The sequence below is a fragment of the Rhipicephalus sanguineus genome, chromosome 6 (assembly GCF_013339695.2).
Source record: "Rhipicephalus sanguineus isolate Rsan-2018 chromosome 6, BIME_Rsan_1.4, whole genome shotgun sequence".
In the NCBI taxonomy this organism is placed as follows: domain Eukaryota; kingdom Metazoa; phylum Arthropoda; class Arachnida; order Ixodida; family Ixodidae; genus Rhipicephalus; species Rhipicephalus sanguineus.
The window spans coordinates 84719877-84724574 of NC_051181.1; the positions used below are offsets into that span (position 1 = coordinate 84719877).

Here is a 4698-nt window from a genome sequence, read left to right on the forward strand (position 1 = left end):
TTGTACATTGGCAGTTCGAAAAATAATGTTCTTTTCTTTTATCTATACGAAATTTACCGTGAAAAAAGAAACCCTGCTTTTAACCGACGCCTGCAACAAATATCGCATCTCCCAGATTGTCAACAGTAGAAAAAAGAAAAAAAAACCTTGTCAGCCGTTACAGGAACAAACGTTTAAATAAAAATCATCACCCTCACAGATATCAAGCACATGCACTCTCTCCTTTGCACAAACGTCCTGTATTGAGATAATAGCAAAGAAGCCAGTCACGCCTCTGTTCCTATGGCATCCGTAAATTTGTAACTAAACCTATAGTCAGAGTGGCAGCGCGTAGCATTTCGAGATGCGGAGCATCAGTGCGTCCTGAAGGAAAAGATGAAATGGTCTTACCCTGACTGAAAAACGATGCTGCTAAAGCGCGTACAAAAATAAAATGTTGATTGCACTCTAGCAACGAAGGCCGCTGTTCAATAAGCGTGTAACGCTCCAAGCTGCACTGTTAATCGAGAAAGAAAACAATACCGGCGCTAATTACTTCAAGAAAATAGAATCCTAAACAAACCGCCGGCTTATAACGCACGAAACAGACATAGCTTTTGGCATCTGGCACGCACATCATAATCGCGCGCACGAAGTAGTTGTCGAGATTCACGGACCACGCTTTGATTAGAAACAGTTCTGCCAGCAACTATACGCGGACAAGGTCATCTTATCTTTTCCAGCAAGCCGCGGGGGGCTCCCATGGCAAGTTGAAATCAGACGGTGCTCGTGTTGGACGTGTCGACTCCGGCCAAGCAGCCTCTTGCCGTACTCGTCCTCAAGTGACTTGGCGAGCTCGTTGATGAAGGTGCGATAGTGCACCGGGTTCATGTTCTTGCACAGAAGGTCCAGGACGAACCAGTCGGAGGTGGAGACGCGCTTGGTGACCATCTCGAGCATGCGACGGTCGGCCATGCGCGCCCGGTACCGCAAGATCACCTCGCGCACTTTTGGCAACACGATGGTTCGCCAGGCGGTACACCAGCTCGACGCCCGTGAGCGTGGCCAGGAGGACCCACCAGAACCAGAGGAAGATGTAGATCTTCTCGTTGATGATGTTCTGCGCCAGCAGGCAGAGGGCGTCGTGCTTCTGCACGTCTCCGGACGAACCGTACAGGTGGAAGGAACACTTTGTGATGCGCGGGAACACCCAGATCATGGGGTCGTTGCGAACGTCCGGGTCCTCGTTGTGGTGGTTGAGCACGTCGGTGCCGAACGTGGTGAACATGTTGCCCAGGAAGGCGTCCGTCAGCAGGATCTGACCGAGGACGTTGACGAAGTTGAGAACCTCGGCGGTCACGTACCAGCCGAAGTAGCGGCCGTGCATGTTCAAGTGGTTGCGCATGTAGCGGGCGATGACCTCGGTCTTTTGGCACACCTCGGCGTTCTCCTTGATGGGACAGTCGAGGTCCTGGACGAGGCTACGTATGAGACCCTGCTCGTAGCACTTCCACAGGTAGCGCGGCACGTAGAAGCAGCCGGCCTGCAGGAAGAGCACCATGCAGACCCACTGGTAGTATCCGTAGTAGCGTCGAACTTCTTCCGGGGTGTACTTCTGAATGCCCGGGTGCGGGACCCCATCGACGCCCACGGTCGCGTTGAAGGCTTCGGGGATGTTGAATGTCGAGTGGATCCAGCAGAACGTTCGGATGACGTTCGCCGGCACCGAGTCGTGCTGAATGCAGTCGATGGGCTCGCCGAAGTACTGCGTGCTGGTCACGAGGATGCTGAACATGAGCAGCAGCAGTGAAGTGGCCTTGTAGTGCAGGCGGAATATCTGGTTGTCGAGAACGATGCGGTTGATCTTGACCGCTCGGTGGAGCGGGGCTACTAGCATGTAAAACATGGTGCCGCCTCTTGGTGTTCCAACGCCGGCTTACAGCTCAGGGATAAGCGCGCGAGCGCGCGCGGGTACTGCGGCTCTGTCTGTGAGAAGAAAAGTCCCGCGCCTGCTGTCTCGTGGTGCCCAACGGAAGCCCTCACGTGACCATGACGAGCCGCAATTCGGACAAGTGAACACCACGGCCGATCGCCGGGGCGACGGGCTCCCGTGCACGCGGTGGTGGGACGACGGCGATCTACTGCTGCCGCTCGTGCGGAGGCAAGTGACGCCGCTTGGAAACCGGTTACAGAACGCAGCACCCCCGCGCGCCACGAAACCCAACCCCTCGCCAGCACGAAATGAAAGGATCGAGGGGAAGGGAAACACATAAAGATGGCGAGGGACGCCCTTTTTTGAAGCACAATCAAGCAGCGCGCGGCGAGGGAGATCCGCCATCCCGTTGAGGGGGCCGCGGACACAGCGCTGACGTAGCAGCTACGTGCCCTTGTGGCAAGCACGTGGAACGCTGGCGGGAAAAAAAAAAAAAAAGAAAATTGTGACGACGTTGTAGCGTTTCGACGACGGCATCGGCGGCAGAGGTCTCCAAAAACGCGACGTCATGTCCGGTCCAGTTGGTTCGTGTCGCGCAGCCCATTGGCGTGACTTGGTGCAGCGGCATCGCCTTTCAGGCGTAATTGGCCTCGATGCGTAGGGAGGCCTCTTCGGGGCTAGCGAACCGAGATGGGCAAAAAGACGCCTGTCGCATTCTTTCACGGATGTCCACGGACGGCTTTCAGCAGCAGGCCTTCGGGCGTTCGCTGCGCGGGCCTTTTCATAGCCGAATCTTCGTCGAACCGGGGCGGCCATGCTTCAAACTCAAGAAAACCGTCCGTACCTTCCTATGTAGCGTACATGGTGTATGCTGAGCAAGTCCTTTACGCTGGTATAGGATTTTCAGGGCGAAAAACACGAATTAAATTAGATGAGACGCTTTAGAAAGTGGCTGCGGCTCTGCAAGGAACAACAGGGGGAGTAATTCAAGATTCATTATGATACGGAGCCTCTCACTCAGGACATGAACACCGGCCAACACACAGATGCAAGCGCCGTTATTCAGTGTTCTAGTCTTATTCCGCGGCACTGTTTCATACGAACTCGCCTAATTGTCAGTCCTACTTTAACTCATTTTCTAAAGACGTGACTTGTTTGCGGTCTGTCCAATCTAAACTTAGACCGATAAGTTAACCTTGGGGCATGTCTCAGAGAAACTTTGCATGGCACGTCTTTTTATCGTGGCCTCGCACGATGCGGGCAATTCAAGTTGAATAGAAGGAGCGCAGAGGACGCGTTTCAGATGTTTACACGATACGGCAAATTTCCATGACGATTTGTCGCGGGTGCTTGCGCCGTGCCATTGCCAGAATCAAGCAAGTTGTCACGTGCGGTAGCTGCGAGTTCGTAAACACCGTCGTATATCTTCCAAGTCGTGTATGAAACCCCTCTCGCGCTGCTCTGAAAACAGTTTCCGGCGCGTCTAACGTTGCACAATCATTCGCGCCACAACAGCTGTTCTTCTTTCATTTCCTCGTCCAAGAATACGCTGCCGCACTAAATAAGCGAATGGCAACGACGAAAAAAAAAAAAAATGACGGGAAATGTATAGAGCAATCCTCTGGGCACGTAATTCGGAGTTTTTTCGTCGGCAGGATTTCTAAAGTTCTTTCTTTGCGACAGTCTTCAGCCGACGAAAAAAAAAAAGTTATCTATCGCTATGATGCACGCAACCGATCGATGAACACTAAAACAAGGTGTTATTATTAAATTATGTTGCTTTCCCCTTCAGTTCTTTTAGCATGGTCCTTTTCTACCTTATCAAGCACTCAAAAATCACAGCCACGGTCCAACAATGTTGCTCCGCATATGGGTTCTTCAAACGTATTAAGATGCGAACGCCAGGACTACATATCGACATGACTGTATAACGCAAATTAAACGAGGACAGAAGAGAGAACACAGCACATTCGATATTGAATCACCAACTCGCCCAAGCTACCACGCTATCAGGACCTCATGGTGTGGCTTATAAACTTGCGAAACTGGATGTTCTTTGTTCACAAGAGGGATGTAGTGCCGACACCATCCTGTCTGTATGCTTGCTTTCTACGCATCAAGGCGGAATACAATTGAAGCATCGGTAGAAACGTCTCGCAGTGGAATCATAAAAACTTGGTTCGATAAAAACGTGGAGTTCAGAATTTTTCCAGTGCCATGGAAGTCGAAGTTATAACTTCACCAGACCTGCCGATGTTCCAGCGTTTACCACTGCCATATCAACTCACTGATCAGCGCATTATTTTTCTACCGAAAAATCGCTTACTGTCAAGCTCTTAGCAGCGAATACCTTAGCACATCTTTTGGTATTTGGCAGTTTAGCACATATCTTTGACAGTTGTCAGTCCGCGCTCCGTGTGTCTTGTGTGCCTTTTCTGTGTCTCTGTGTAAATATGAAAGATAAAAACCAACTCGCCCAACATATCGTTTTGTGGATCTTTTGGTAGTGTAATGTTTCAAACGCAACAGCCACAAAACGAGGTTTCATGAAAAGAAAAAAAAAAAAGTAAACTGTTAATTCAAAAGAAATCCAAATGAAACGAAAGAGGTTCGCGTGAAGTCGAAACTCGGATAGTTTGCAAACCGATTCTTTATTTCTTTTTTTTTCTTTTGGGCATCCCGGCCTCGCTGAAAAACAAATATAGAGGATTGAGATCAGGTCACTGTAATAGGCGCTCCATAGGTGTACACGAGCCACTGCTAAGCTCTGCTGCCCATGTGCCACT

General features: G+C 50.7%; 1 pseudogene; it reads right to left on the reverse strand.

The window, feature by feature from the left end:
- Positions 1-398: 398 nt before the first annotated feature.
- On the reverse strand, positions 399-2184 carry LOC119395965 (innexin inx2-like; annotated as a pseudogene).
- Between the last annotated feature and the right edge of the window lie 2514 nt (positions 2185-4698).